Source organism: Mytilus galloprovincialis, chromosome 9, assembly GCF_965363235.1.
Source record: "Mytilus galloprovincialis chromosome 9, xbMytGall1.hap1.1, whole genome shotgun sequence".
Taxonomy (NCBI): domain Eukaryota; kingdom Metazoa; phylum Mollusca; class Bivalvia; order Mytilida; family Mytilidae; genus Mytilus; species Mytilus galloprovincialis.
In genome coordinates this window covers 70690456-70707542 of record NC_134846.1, presented here as the reverse complement: position 1 = coordinate 70707542, position 17087 = coordinate 70690456, and positions in this window count along the sequence as shown.

The window sequence follows — 17087 nt, the reverse complement described above, 5'->3', positions numbered from 1 at the left end:
TGAATGTTCTAAATAGGTAATTATAAACAATTGTAATTTTTAAAGACAGATGTATATAAATTAAGGTTTTATTTGCATTACATAGTCATAGATCATACCTGTTTGGTTAATAAATGTCATAATGAAATGTTTAGGAGTAACTGTAGGAATTTAAGTCCCCCTTGTCCTTGCCCTATGAGCCATGTGAACTATTGGCATCTAATGGGGTCTGCTGTTGTGGTCACCCTCTGTTCTGTTGTTGTAAACAGTTATAAAAATGTTCTCTTCTGAAACCACTTTTTTACATGAGCCTCACTTGTTGTCAGTACATCTCAAATTTCTCAACTTGTTCTGTCCCTTGCCAAAAACAGCGTTCATGAGTGACAGTCCTACAGTTAAACAGTCAATGTTTTCATAAAAATACTACCAACTTCATGAAATGTAAAAGAAAGATGAAGGTTTCTTTTATTGAAACATGTATTTAGTGTTGAATATATACAGGTTTAATTGATTCATGTGAACAGTAAAGTTTAGTGAGATAAATTTCAGAATAATATCAGTATACAAATACATGTGGCTTCTTTTAAATACCATTGATGAACATATTTTTATGATAAAAAATATTAAAGATGAAGAACAAATACAGATAATAAAACATGCTGATTATTGTAGTGCATTAGTGTACAGTTTGTAAAATCATTTAACATCATTTTCATGAATGTAATTAGATGAAACTTTTGTTATATGCATAATTTTTCTAATTAACACAAGAGTGCAATGAAACAAATTTCTAGTTGTTGAGTGTAAATCATTGATCATGTGAGATTGTGTTGGTGTATGTCTTGTCGGTGTAAGTGTGTGTCTTGTCGGTGTAAGTGTGTGTCTTGTTTTTGTAAGTTTGTGTATTTTTTGTTGTTCATTTTTAAAGTAGAACCAATCAGTATCATTGTCAAGTCTGCAATCAATCTTGCAGAATATGAGTCAAAGGAATGATAATTAAACAGTGGTAATGGTGTCAACTATTTGTAAAGAGCTTTATATTTTATTTGGCTGAAGACTGTGATACTTCATACATGGATCTTGTAGTATACAGATGCCTTATGTCGTGAAATTTCACTGTGGCATATATTTGTTTTCCCTTACCTCATTTTCATGGTTAAGTGACTGCTTTAAAAATGTAGGTTTTTTTATTACATAATATTTTTATGCCGCTTTTATGCCCCACCTAAGATAGTAGAGGGGCATTATGTTTTCTGGTCTGTGCGTTCGTTCGTTTGTCCGTCTGTCGTACCCTTCGTCCATCTGCCCCACTTCAGGTTAAAGTTTTTGGTCAAGGTAGTTTTCGATGAAGTTGGAGTCCAATCAACTTGAAACTTAGTACACATGTGCCCTATGATATGATCTTTCTAATTTTAATGCCAAATTAGAGTTTTGTCCCCAATTTCACACTTCACTGAACATTGAAAATGATAGTGCAAATTTCAGGTTAAAGTTTTTGGTCAAGGTAGTTTTTCATGAAGTTGAAGTCCAATCAACTTGAAACTTGGTATACATGTTCCCTATGATATGATCTTTGTAATTAAAATGCCAAATTAGAGTTTTTACCCCAATTTCACGGTCCATGATACATAGAAAATGATAGTGTGAGTGGGGCATCCGTGTACTTTGGACACATTTTTGTTAATTATATGTATTAGGACAACTTCATTTGCTATATATGTCTATCAGACAGGGTTCACCTGATCTTAACCCTATTACAATAATAAGTGATCAACATAAGTTTCATTGTTAAATCTGTTTCTCAGATAATAAAAGCAATATATCATCTATATTTGTTGAATGGAATGATTGTTGGGTGTAAATGTTAGTCTGGCATGCCTCATCTGACCTTGACCCCATTTTTGTTTTTCATTTATGATGTTTGGTTTATCAGAAAGATTTCTTTTTTTAAAGATATTTCTTAACAAGTGGTTTCGTTGATCCTGAATATTGACAAATTATATTTTGAAATGAGTCATATTTTTTTTAGTTGTAAAAGTCTCATCTTTCTAGACACCACTCCGCTTCAATTTTTTTAAAGATTATAATTCTTGGTTGAAGAGTGTAATTTCATATATATAAAATAAGGCTTATGTTCAGTCTTACACCATATTTTAAAGGATGAACTAAGAATTCAAAGAAACTGCTAAAAAAAGAAGGATACAAATAAATCTCACTCAAGAGGTACTATGAAATAAAGTACGTACTTAATTTGAAGATTGTTACTACTAGTCTTACAAGTGTATAGATAAATTAAAAGTGTGAACAGATGATTTAAAATCTTAAAAGTCGAGATTAAATAGAAGGAAGTTATAACTATCTTATTGTTTAATCTTACCTTGTCATTTAAAGGAGGAGCTAGGAAAAATATGGACAGGCCTAAACAGTTATAAATGATCAATATCATGAATATGGTGGGTAGAACTAAGGGTATGTGGAGGCAGTAGGGAATAAGTCACTGCAGAAATACTGTCAGTAGAACAAAAACTTTTTAATAATGAATAATTTCATCTGTGAGGAAACCTTAAACCTGACATTATGTTCATATTGAATATGGTAAAGGAAGGGACTTTTTGTGTGGTTCTGCAACATACTTTACCTGGTATGCACGTATACAAATATTTCAATTTATTTTTTGATTGAGACACCTTTAATATTATTAAATGCTAATACATCTAGATTTTACTTAATTGTTTAGAAGTTTACAAAAGAAAGAAGCCTTGTATATAACTTTTTGATTTGTTTCTCCTATTCAAAATATTATAGCAATTAAATTTCCTCTGTTTTAACCTAGTGAACTTGTTTGTGTATAAGTGTACTGATAGAGAGATTTTAGCGGCCTACTCATGTGTCTGTATTTGCTCATGTTGGTAGCTGTTTCATCATAAATCAAAATATCTATTGTTTGTTATCATTTATATATTTTAATGAGCCTTACATATTGTATAGTAATTATGTATATAGTTGTGTTTATAACCTTTAATTGTAGCTGAAATACCATTGAAAACACTTTCCATTTCTTCCTCATGAGTTCTTTACCTATAAACATATTCAAATTCTGGTTCCTTCTGATAAAATCTGATTGTAAACGAAATATTTCTTAAAAACTAAATTCATTATTATTTATATACTTTTTTTTATTTTAAAACATTTATTTTTATTATTTTTAATGAACTTTCTTTTATGTAGCATTAGTTTAGAAAAAATACCAACATTTAGTTGAATATTTATTTATTGGTTAAGGGATCATGTAGTAGAGAGAGTGTTATTTATTACCCATATTTAAATTGTATCATTTTCAGCCTTCATCTTAAACAAGTGCCATGTATTATTCTAGTACTGCAGGGAAAATATAGTAAAATATAAAGCTCACTTAATCACCTAAATACTTTTCTCATGGCATTCTTTTGTTCATTGGATAAATTTTCCTAATATCATTTTAAACCTCTGAAACTTGTTACTTAGTTGAGATCTGAACCTGACCACAATTGCCTTAATTGTTAGAGAGTTAAGTTGTAAAATTGAAATAAGGGATACAACTGATAACTTAACATATCGGTCTTAAGTATAAGCAGAAATTGGAATAAAACTGACAAAATATTTTGTATTAAGTTTCTAATTTTCACATATGCCGTGGTAGGAATTAAGCAGTGGTGGATTTCAGATGAATGTGTCCCATCATCTTTTGAAATTATAATAAATTCTTGGACGTTTATGAAAATAACTTTCCTTAAATGGAATACTGCATTTAATAGTATGATTACAAATGACGTTGTATATGATGTTTGTTATTTCATTAATGCCCTTTGGTTTTGGTTAAAGCATGATTGATGAAAAGTCAATCCTGAAAAGCTTTTTGGATGCACAAAATGTATAATTTTCTATATCCCTGTGTTGGTCTTCCTAACTCTTTTTCTTGACCATATGGTTGTTTGTCATTCTTCATTTATAGGTTTTGATCAGCATTTTGTTACTTTAATACTTCTATTACAACAAAACTAACTGATTTGATGAGATGCTGAGATTTCATCAGCTAGATTAAGATTATTATTCACATAATAAATGATCTTCATTTCTCCCCTCCCCCCTTGTCTTTTTTTGAAAATTTATGGTATCGTAAATATTTTTGTTGAATGTTCATTCAGTATATAATCAAGGTTTATATTTTTGTTTCCTGAAAATAAGCATACAGAGATTGTCATACAAAAACATATAACAGCTAGTTATAATCAATACTTATTTCTGAATTTTGGATGACTGTTTTTTTTCCATTTAAAAAATAATTAGGCATTATTTATTAAGTTACTGTCTGCAGGTTATTTATGTTGGATTAAATTGAGGCGGTCCTGCCTTAAGAAGTTTGAACAGAACAGACTGCATATTAAATCAAAAATTGAATTAAACAGTAAAATTCAAAGATTAGATACAAAGTGATTACATATTTGTCCTGGTCTGCCGATCGAATGGACAATGGTATTTCAGATTAAAGAAGCCATACTGCCCTGCAATTAAGAAACAGTAACCTCACTTGTGCAACTCACAGACTTAAACCCTGTTAAGCTTATTTATCTGTTTCGTATTTCAGATTCTAAAGACAATAAGTAGAGCCATTTAGTCTGTATGTTTACCAGCACTTATTTACTTTTGATGGAAACTTTGTCATTGACAATCATACAACATAATTTATTTAAAGATATTACCTAATAACAAACTTTCTTAAAAGTTAAAATTGATAAATTACAGTCAAATAGTTTCTGTTGTCCAATCATATAATTCTGTTTTTACTCCCCCTTTTAGCCTGTTCTGGGTTAGGGCACTTCAACAGGTAGTTGGATGTATTTGTCATTATGTACTGTTTTTAAACGCTATATGATATATAAATCCATTAGTTTAAAATTATGAAATTAAGGCAAATTTTTATATACCTACCACACTTTTATTTGAGTGTTCTGATATTTATCCAACCCCATTAGGTTATGTATTTCTTAAGATTAATTTCAAGGCAAGTGAATCTTCAAATTATAACGCCATTCTAACAGATTTCGATCAATACTTTAGATTAGATAACTACATTTATAGGAGAGAAAGGGACCAAGATGCATATTTTTAGATGCAAAAAATTGGGATTTTAAAATCAAGTGTCATTTGAAATTTCCTTTATTTCTATTTACAGTAAATAATGATTACAAATAAGGACCAGTTGTAATGATTTCCTTCATAGCCCATCATTCCATAAGTCTTTATTGTTGTAGGTTTCCATTTATGGATATAATTTTATTTTGTGTAATTTTTTATTTGAATTACCTCCCTTTATACATAACTCTGTCGAATGTCTGTGAAGACTAGTAAATGAAGTGTTTATTGTATAAAATTTTGATTTTCCATTCAGCATTTTATTCAGAAGAGTAATTAAATATTACAATGAATTCTTTTCACTTAATCTTCATATTTTAATATTTATTTTGTTATTTTATGCTAACGAATTATCTCTGTTGTGTATATCTATTATGATGCTATATAGATGCCTTTGTAAAACTTGTACAAGATATTTTTTCCATTCACACAGACCAGACTAGATATGAAACAAACTTCTCATGCCCTTGATACAAAGATCTGAAAGCAAGTTGTCAAAATGATTAATTTGTCTTATCCACTAAATGCCAAAATGAAAATTAAAATGAATATCAGAGAAATAAAAGTATTAACAGATAAATTAATAGAATATTAAAAATATCATAAGGGCCTGAGAAGTTGTGTTATTTTATTTGGTCCAAGAAATTTGCTGAGAGAAGACATAATGTTTTTTGTGTATACTGCAGATAATTAGATATTATAATTTGATTTGCAGATATTATTAAATGTATTCCCTGAATTGTTAACAGAAGGTTGTACACTGCTGGAATCCTATATTGTCATCAAAATAAACTGTTTTGTAAACAATGTCTCTTCTTTTATTCAATTTTTGAACTGCTGCAGAAAGAATATCACCATAGGATCATTAATTAGATATAGGAAGATGTGGTATGAGTGCCAATGAGACAACTTTTTATCCAAGTAACAATTTATAAAAATAAACCCTTATAGGTCAAGGTACGGTCTTCAACACAGAGCCAGCAACAGTGAAAACTATTTGTATAAAACTTTATATTTCAGAAGCTAGAGGACCTGAAAGCTTCATACCTTTTATGCAGATACCTCATGTTACAAAGTTACCATCCATCATATGTCCCTTGACCTCATTTTCTTGGTTCAATGACCACATGATAAAACATGTTTTCTTATTATGAATAATAAAATAACTATATTTGGTATATAGGTTCCTCACAGTCTACATTTCTATCAGGTAGGGCTCACCTGGCCTTGACCTTTTTTCATGGATCAGTGATTGATGTTGAAAGTTACATGGTCATGTCGATATCTCAGATACTATAAGAAGTATGCCAGGTATATTTGGTGCAAGGACTGATTGTAAGGTAAACATGTCCAACAGGCAAGTTTTATCTGAGCGTGACCTCAATTTCGTGTTTCATTGGACAATGATATATTTTTGTGGTTAGGTCAGTTATCAGTTATCTTTAAACAAAAGGTCAACTATATTTGATGTAAGGTGCACACATCTGTCTTGCAAGGTTCATCTCACATTGACCTCATTTTCATTGTTCATTGGTTAATGTTAAGATTTTGTGGTTTATCTGTTTCTTTGGTACTATAGGACCACTATATTTGGTGTATGGAATGATTGTTCTATGTACATGTCTGTACGGCACGGTTCATCTGACTGACTTAATTTTCATTGATCATTAATCATATGTTAAATTGTTTGTTAAAATGGTTGGTTGGAATACAACATATATTTTTCTCATACAATCTAACGCTTTAATATCATCTTGAATGATGCAAATTCAGAGTATACATGGAAATGAGATGAGCCAATGTTTATACAACTACATACCAAATACCAATGACTTAAACTATTAGTTCTCCTTGAAGAGATATCACAAAAAATACATTGTTGACATTCATGCCGCTGGAAACAGCCTGTCTAAGTCTCGCTTTTTCAACTTCATCAAGTAAATATAAAAATTTGTAAGGGTTCCACGGAACCCAGTGTCTCGCCTACTTTTGCTGTTTAAATCGCAGACTCAACAAAAATGAGGATAAACATCAATAAAAATTTCCCTCTCGATACTGTCTTTTGATTGAAAGAAGCTTCCAAGTTTGGTAAAAAAATCCAGGATAGTTTATGAATCTAAAAAATGTTTTATAAACTTTAACTGCAGACTGTATGTAATGTTAACTGGAAGAAAAACTAAGTCCATTTATAATTAAAATACGGAAAAAGTGAATTTTTTTTTTAACAAAATTTACTTCTGAATAATATTTTATGATCAGAAACAAGCTTTTGTCAAAGTTTGTAAAAAATCCAGGATAGTTTAAGAACATTATAAAAATTTTGAAAACTTAAACCACAGAGTGAATGTTTTGTTTCTGGCAAAAAAACTAAGTCCATTTGTAAGTAAAATACGAAAAAGTGGAAATTTATTTTTACAAAATTTTCTTCTTGATACTATCTTATGATCATAAACAAGCTTCTGCACCTAGTTTGGTACAAATCAAGGATAGTTTATGAAAGTTATTAAAATTTTAAAAACTTTAACCAGAGTGAATGTAATTTTTCCTCGCAGAAAAACTAAGTCCATTTATAAGTAAAATACGGAAAAAATGGAATTTTATTTTTACAAAATTTACTTCTGGATACTTGCTTATGATCATATACAAGCTTCTGTCCAAGTTTGGTAGAAATTCAGTATAGTTTAAGAAAGTTATTAAAATTTCAAAAACTTTAACCACAGAGTGAATATTTGTGGACGCCGCCGCCGACGACGACGGAATGTAGGATTGCTTAGTCTCGCTTTTTCGACTAAAGTCGAAGGCTCGACAAAAATCACTCAGAAATAAATAATGATACAAACAATTTTATTTCAACAACAGTTTGGTCATTCAATATGGAGTTTAACAGACAACAACCATAGTACACAATGTTAAAGAGATTTCTTTTTGTTGCATGTTTCACATGTTTCATGCTTAGAGATGTAGAAATTACATAGTGATATACATTCTTCCAGTAACTGTGATAGCAGCAAGTGTGTCAACCATGGAAGGTGTTAAACAATACCAACACATCTAACCATACAAATATGATAACCATAAAATCAAATGAATCCACATTTTACAATCCATTATATGTTCAAAAGATTAATCCTTATATCAAATGACTGGTGGTATAATGGGGCAGCCCCGATGTTCCGACACCCCGTTAGTCCGACACCCCATTGGTCCGACACCCCATTAGTCCGACACCTAATTTGTCCGACACCCCATTAGTCCGACGCCCCATTGGTCCGACACACCAATAGTCCGACAATACAATTAATCCCGATCAATTATTATAGTAGTAAGCTGATATACAGAAACTTACTAATTTGTGAACCTAACTAATTTGTGAACCTAGTGTTAGACTAGTTTTTAGAAAGCAATCAGGGACACATCGATAGTACTATTATGTAAATGTTTATCTTTATGAGGAACAACATAAGATAACTTGCATACCGAAACTGTGAACACACACTTTCCACATCAATTAACTAGTCACATAACCCGCTATCCGAACGGAATTTCTTACCCCTCACCCCTCCATTGCGGGAAATGCAAACAACAATCTTCAACTTCAACTCATTTATTGGTAAACAAATTGATTCAATATTGTTGATTAAAGATATACAGTCGTTGGGTAGTTTGACCGAATCCGAAAACTTTTGAGTTCTTTCTTATTTGTTTGTTTATTGTTTGTCCTATTATATTAGATATATTGTATTTGAAATAAAAGTGAACACAAATTCAGGAATTTTGCGACTTAGATCAAGGGGTTCCCCTAGAGTATCTATTTCAAAGGAAACAAAAAAATCAACTTGTAAGTATACAAGAAAAAGGACAATACAAATGTTCAAGTAAATTAATCCCTATACATTTTTGTTTAGAGGTCAGCTGAAACACGCCTCTGGGTGCGGGAGTTTCTCGCTGCATTGAAGAACCAGAAGTGGCCTCTGGCTGTTGTCTGTCGGATTGTTGTCTCTTTGACACATTCTCCATTTCCATGCTCAATTTGACTATTAAGAAAAATAAAAGTTGTTCAAAACAAAAACTCGAACTCACAACCTGAAATGTAACTAGTTGATCTGGAAGGATATAAACAACACTACAAAGAAAGTCTCATCAGAAGATCGGTATATTCTTACTTGTTACCGGTATTAGAATGTACAATGATAGTAGTTTCACGGAACCAAGAAAAAAAACCCACGTACAGGTATATTATTACAAAAAGCATCTAGCTGGTATCAAAATATCAACAAAATAAATGCAGGTTCAAATATTGGAAGTAATGTTATGGCAGTTCTGTATTTGTTTTAATACGTCCGTCAAAAAATTGACTGAACGTATTATGGTATACAAATGTCCGTCTGTCCGTTTGTCCAATTATTTGTCCGGCGTAAATATATCGAACCGTAACTTGAGAACGACTCATCTAAATTTCATGAAACTTAACATAGTTGTTTCTTATGATAGTCAAACGTTCTGTATACTTTTTGATGAAAATAAGATTAAAACTTTTTGAGTTACGGGACTTTGTAACTATAACAGGGGTGTCATTTTTTTCACATGTCGCGCCGTATCTCAAAAGCCATATATGATTATTGCTTAAAACTTAACACACTTCTTATTTTTATTAATCTAAAGATCTATGTACTTTTTGGTGATGTCAGATTATTTTGTAAAAGAAAAAGGGGGGGTGCTCACATGTCGCGCCGTATCTCAAAAACGATTTATGATAATGGCCTAAAACTTTACACAATTCTAAGTTATATCAATCTTCATTAAGATCTGTATACATTTTGGTGATGATTCAAAATTATGTTTTTGAGTTATTAAATATTTTGTAAAAAAAAAGGGGGAGGGGGTTCTAACATGTTGCGCCGTATCTTAAAAACGATTTATGATTATTGCTTTAAACTTTACACACTTCTCAGTTATATTAATGTTAAGATCTGTATACTTTTTGGCGATGATTCGACATTTCATTTTTGAATGATTGAGTATTTTGTAAAAAAAAAAAGGGGGGAGTGGTTCTCAATTGTCGCGCCGTATCTCCAAAACGATTATTGCTTTAAACTTTAAATCTACACACTTCTAAGTTATATCAATCTAAACATCTGTATAATTTTTGGTTTTGATTCAAACTTTTATTTAGAGATATTGCCCTTTATCATGTGTATAGTCAATTTTTAACAATTTTCATAAATTTACAAATATTTTTCACTAACTTCTGTGCCAAGTTCATTAAAGATAGAGATAATTGTAAGCAGCAAGAATGTTCAGTAAAGTAAGATCTACAAACACATCACCATTATCAAAACACACATGTGTCATGAATCAATCTGTGTCCTTTGTTTAACTTGCACATAGACCCAGGTGAGCGACACAGACACATGATGAATTTAAATGAGTAGTTATTCTTGCAAACTCCATTAGAAATTTGAGTTGAGATTATTTTTGAAATAAGGGAAAGGGGTAGGTGAAAAAAATAAGGCGGGGGGGGGGGGGGGGGGGGGGTACAATTTTTCTCATTTCAGATTTCAGAAATTAAAAAGAAAATTTCTTCAAATATTTGTTTAGAAGCGATTAATATTCAACAGCATAGTGGATTGCTCAAAAGCAAAAAATAAAATTGTTAAGTTTATTAGACCACATTCATTCTGTGTCATAAATCCTATGCTGTGTCAACTATTTAATCACAATCCAAATTCAGAGCTATCACAAGCTTGAATGTAGTGTCCATACTTGTCCCAACTATTCAGGGTTTGACCTCTGCGGTCGAATATAGCTGCGCCCTGCGGAGCATCTGGTTTAAACTAAATACCCTAGTGATGATTGTGGACAAGTTTGGTTAAAATTGGGCCATTAGTTTCAGAGAAGAAGATTTTTTTAAAAGTTAACAGACGACGACGACGACGGACGACGGACGACGGACGACGGACCAAGTGGTGAGAAAAGCTTACTTGACCTTTCAAGTCAGGTGAGCTAAAAATGTACCTATTTATTAGCATATGATAGTCATATTTCACGGAGTCTAATAAACAGCTTGATTATCATTGAATAGAAGGAAAAGTTGGTAACATAACTAGAATAATTTGAAGTAAAAGTTAAGAAATCAGAAGATAGTACTGTAACAAAATCGGCGTTTCTCAATTAAAGTTTTTATGATTTTGCTAATTTTCAGGTAGGCTTCAACAAGTGGATATATGAAACACCTTTTAGGAATTTAAGTCAACTGCGATTGTCGATTCCCTGAAATGAAACTTGTTTCCCCTAAAATTGTGTGATGACATTGTTTTAATTGTGCCGATATATATATAAAAGAAGAAGATGTGGTATGATTGCCATTGAAACAACTCTCCAAAAAGAGACCAAAATGATACAGAAATTTACAACTATAGGTCACCGTACGGCCTTCAACAATGAGCAAAGTCCATACCGCATAGTCAGCTATAAAAGGCCCGAAATGACAATGTAAAACAATTCAAACGAGAAAACTAACGGCCTTACCTATAAAAAAAAAATGAACGAAAAACAATATGTAAAACATAAACAAACGAGAACCACTGAATTCCAGGGTCCTGACAGGCACATACATACATAATGTGGCGGGATTAAGCATGTTAGCGGAGTCCCAACCCTCCCCTAACCTGGGACAGTGGTACACATTTATAACAGTACCACATAAAAACAAACTAATACAAATCAGTTGAAAATGGCTTAACTTATCAGAAGGACAATAATACAAGTGGACGTGGCCAGGTACTTGTACATCCTAACAACAAATAGACACTAGGAACAGATATGTGAGCATATTTTTGAGTGTTTGAATTTTATATCTCTTTTAATGTATGAATGCAGTTTGCAATTATGTTTTCGTCCGTTCAGTATTTCAAGCATTTGAATAGTTATATAATGTCATAATCTATGTTAAAAGTGTCGGACTAACGGGGTGTCGGACTAGTGGGGTGTCGGACTAATAGGGTGTCGGACTATTGGGGTGTCGGACTAATGGGGTGTCGGACTAACGGGGTGTCGGAATATCGGGGCGACCCCGGTATAATTGCCAATGACAAGACCCAAACAACGACCAAAGGATAATGAAAGTTCACATTTTTTCATTAATAAATGGGGAATGCGTCCATGGGACACAGAGGATGCCCCCGCTTGCATGTAACGTAAGAAAGGGACATAACCCAACAACTGTAAAAATGACGCCACCCAAATTTGTAATTATTAATCTGAGTTTTGTGGTAATAAGCATTGTTAATAAGTTTCATAATATTTAGTTGGGGCAAACTTAAATAAGTTAGAGAAATGAAAAATTCAGCAATTTATCCATTTGTTAAGGGACATAGATGGTAAAAAAGACGCAACCAATATTCAAATTTAATCTGCGTTTTGTGGTATTTAACATTGTGTATAAATTTCATAACATTTGGTTGAGGCATCCTACAGAACAAAAACGAAAAATTCAGCAATTTATCATTTGTAAAGTGCATAACTCTCGAATGTTAAAAGAGACACCATCCAAATTCAAACTCGATTTGTGTTTTATGGTAATAAGCATTGTTTAAAAGTTTTATAATATTTGGTTGAGGGAAACTAAAGCTTAAGAACAGAAATGAAAATTTCATCAATTTTTCCATTTGTAAAGGGGCATAACTCTAGAACAGTAAACTAGAGGTTCTAAAGAGCCTGTGTCGCTCACCTTGGTCTTGTGCATATTAAACAATGGACACGGATAAATTCATGACATAATTGTGTTTTGGTGATAGTGATGTGTTTGTAGATCTTATTTTACTAAACATTCTTGTTGCTACAATTATCTCTATCTATAATGAACTTGGCCCAGTAATTACAGTGGAAAATATTTTCTAAAAATTTACAAAAATTTATGAAAAATGTTAAAAATTAACTATAAAGGGCAATAACTCCTTAAGGGGTCAATTGACTATTTTGGTCATGTAAACTTTTTTGTAGATCTTATTTTGCTGAATGTTATTGCTGTATACAGTTTATCTCTATCTATAATAATATTCAAGATAATAACAAAAAACGGCAAAATTTCCTTAAAATTACCAATTCAGGACAGTAACCTAACAACGGGTTGTCCGATCCATGTGAAAACATCAGGGCAGATAGATCTTGACCTGATAAACAATTAAACCCTGTCAGGTTTTCTCTTAATGCTTCGGTTTTTGAGTTATAAGCCAAAAACTGCATTTTACCCCTATGTTCTATTATTAGCCGTGGCAGCCATTTTGGTTGATTGGCCAGGTCACGCCACACATTTTTTAAACAAGTTACCCCAATGATGATTTTGGCCAAGTTTAGTTTAATTTGGCACAGTAGTTTCAGAGAAGAAGATTTTTGTAAAAGATTACTAAGATTTACGAAAAAATGGTTAAAAATTGACTATAAAGGGCAATAACTCCTAAAGGGGTCAACTGACCATTTTGGTCATGCTGACTTATTTGTAAATCTTACTTTGCTGAACATTATTGCTGTGTACAGTTTATCTCTATCTATAATAATATTCAAGATAATAGCCAAAAACAGCAAAAATTCCCTAAAATTACCAATTCAGGGGCAGCAACCCAATAACGGGTTGTCGGATTCATCTGAAAATTTGAGGGCGGATAGATCTTGACCTGATAAACAATTTTACCCCACGTCAGATTTGCTCTAAATGCTTTGGTTTTTGAGTTATAAGCCAAAAACTGCATTTTACCCCTATGTTCTATTTTTAGCCATGGCGGCCATCTTGGTTGGTTGGCCGGGTCACGCCACACATTTTTTAAACAAGTTACCCCTATGATGATTGTGGCCAAGTTTAGTTTAATTTGGCCCAGTAGTTTCAGAGAAGATTTTTGTAATAGATTAGGCCACACCAATAGTGTGAATAGGGAAAAAATACTTCAGAAATTAAAGAAAAGTCAAAGAACAAGTGATAAATCAAGTTTTAATATTGTCAAAACCTACTAATTTATGTTTACAAAAAAAAATTATAATCACTCGCCTTTGCTTTTCAAGCTTCGCCTCAAAAATTTGCAAATTAAATATTATTTTATTAAAATTTTCAAATCGCTCGCTAGCCCCAAATTTTGGAATCCAAAAATCCGTAGAACAAGAAATTAAATTGGTGTGGCCCTAACTAAGATTTACGAAAAAATGGTTAAAAATTGACTATAAAGGGCAATAACTCCTTCAGGGGTCAACTGACCATTTTGGTCATGCTAACTTATTTGTAAATCTTACTTTGCTGAACATTATTGCTGTTTACAGTTTATCTCTATCTATAATAATATTCAAGATAAAAACCAAAAACAGCAAAATTTCCTTAAAATTACCAATTCAGGGGCAGCAACCCAACAACTGGTTGTCCGATTCATCTGAAAATTTCAGGACAGATAGATGTTGACCTGATAAACACTTTCACCGCAGTCAGATTTGCTCTAAATGCTTTGGTTTTTGAGTTATAAGCCAAAAACTGCATTTTACCCCTATGTTCTATTTTTAGCCATGGCGGCCATCTTGGTGGGTTGGCCGGGTCACGCCACACATTTTTTAAACTAGATATCCCAAAGATGATTGTGGCCAAGTTTGGATTAATTTGGCCCAGTAGTTTCAGAGGAGAAGATTTTTGTAAAAGATTACTAAGATTTACGAAAAATGGTTAAAAATTGACTATAAAGGTCAATAACTCCTAAAGGGGTCAACTGACCATTTTGGTCATGTTGACTTATTTGTAAATCTTACTTTGCTGAACATTATTGCTGTTTACAGTTTATCTCTATCTATTATAATATTCAAGATAATAGCCAAAAACAGCAAAAATTTCCTAAAATTACCAGTTCAGGGGCAGCAACCCAATAACGGGTTGTTGGATTCATTTGAAAATTTGAGGGCAGATAGATCTTGACCTGATAAACAATTTTATCCCCATGTCAGATTTGCGCTAAATGCTTTGGTTTTTGAGTTATAAGCCAAAAACTGCATTTTATCCCTATGTTCTATTTTTAGCCATGGCGGCCATCTTGGTTGGTTGGCCGTATCACGCCACACATTTTTTAAACTAGATACCCCAATGATGATTGTGGCCAAGTTTAATTTAATTTGGCCCAGTAGTTTGAGAGGAGAAGATTTTTGTAAAAGTTACGACGACGGACGACGACGGACGCCAAGTGATGGGAAAAGCTCACTTGGCCCTTCGGGCCAGGTGAGCTAAAAAAGACGCCACCTAAATTCAAACTTGATCTGTGTTTTGTGGATAGATGCATTGTGAATAAGTTTCATACCATTTGGTTTCGGCAAACTTAAGTTAGAATGGAGACCAATTTTGGGATGTACATACAGACGGTCAAGGGTAAAACTTAATGCCCCTTCAGCTACAGCAGGGGCATAAACATCTTTTTGGACACACTTCAAAGAGATTTAAAAAAAAAAAAATAATAGATGTGTCAAAGCGACACGAATGGACCCGTCCCAAAAAGTTGAAAAATCTGCAATTTCAATATAAACACATGTGGACACAAACAAGATGGTAGTCTCACATATAAAAATTCAGCTCAAAATCTGGAGGGGAATAGAGAATAAATCCATATAACTGTGATTTTCAATAATTTATCAAAGTCCAAAGCCCGTAATTTCGGCGAAAATTAGCGGAGCGGAATGAAACTTAAGCTTGATCTATAACTCATCATGGTTAACTCACATACCAAAAATCAGCCCAATATCTGAAGGTGTTTAGAAACTAGAGGCTCTAAAGAGCCTGTGTCGCTCACCTTGGTCTATGTGAATATTAAACAAAGGACGCAGATGGATTCATGACAAAATTGTGTTTTGGTGATGGTGATGTGTTTGTACATCTTACTTTACTGAACATTCTTGCTGCTTACAATTATCTCTATCTATAATGAACTTGGTCCAGTAGTTTCAGAGGAGAAGATTTATTTGTAAATCTTACTTTGCTGAACATTATTGCTGTTTACAGTTTATATCTATCTATAATAATATTCAAGATAATAACCAAAAACAGCAAAATTTCCTTAAAATTCTCAATTCAGGGGCAGCAACCCAACAACAGGTTGTCTGATTCATCTGAAAATTTCAGGGCAGATAGATCATGACCTGATAAACAATTTTACTTCATGTCAGATTTGCTCTAAATGCTTTGGTTTTTGAGTTATAAGCCAAAAACTGAATTTTACCCCTATGTTCTATTTTTAGCTGTGGTGGCCATCTTCGTTGGTTGGCAGGGTCACGCCACACATTTTTTAAACTAGATACCCCAATGATGATTGTGGCCAAGTTTGGTTCAATTTGGCCAAGTAGTTTCAGAGGAGAAGATTTTTGTAAAAGATAACAAAGATTTACAAAAAATGGTTAAAAATTGACTATAAAGGGCAATAAATCCTAAAGGGGTCATGTTGACTTATTTGTAGATCTTACTTTGCAGACATTTATTGCTTTTTTACAGTTTATCTCTATCTATAATAATATTCAAGATAATAACAAAAAACAGCAAAATTTCCTTAAAATTACCAATTCAGAGGCAGCAACCGCACAACGGGTTGTCCGATTCATCTGAAAATTTCAGGGCAGATAGATCTTGACCTGATAAACAATTCTACTTCATGTCAGATTTACTTTAAATGCTTTGGTTTTTGAGTTATAAGCCAAAAACTGAATTTTACTCCTATGTTCTATTTTTAGCTGTGGCGGCCATCTTGGTTGGTTGGCAGGGTCACCCCACATATTTTTTAAACTAGATACCCCAATGATGATTGTGGCCAAGTTTGGTTTAATTTGGCCTAGTAGTTTCAGAGGAGAAGATTTTTGTAAAAGATTACTAAGATTTACGAAAAATGGTTAAAAATTGACTATAAAGGGAAATAACTCCTAAAGAGGTCAAC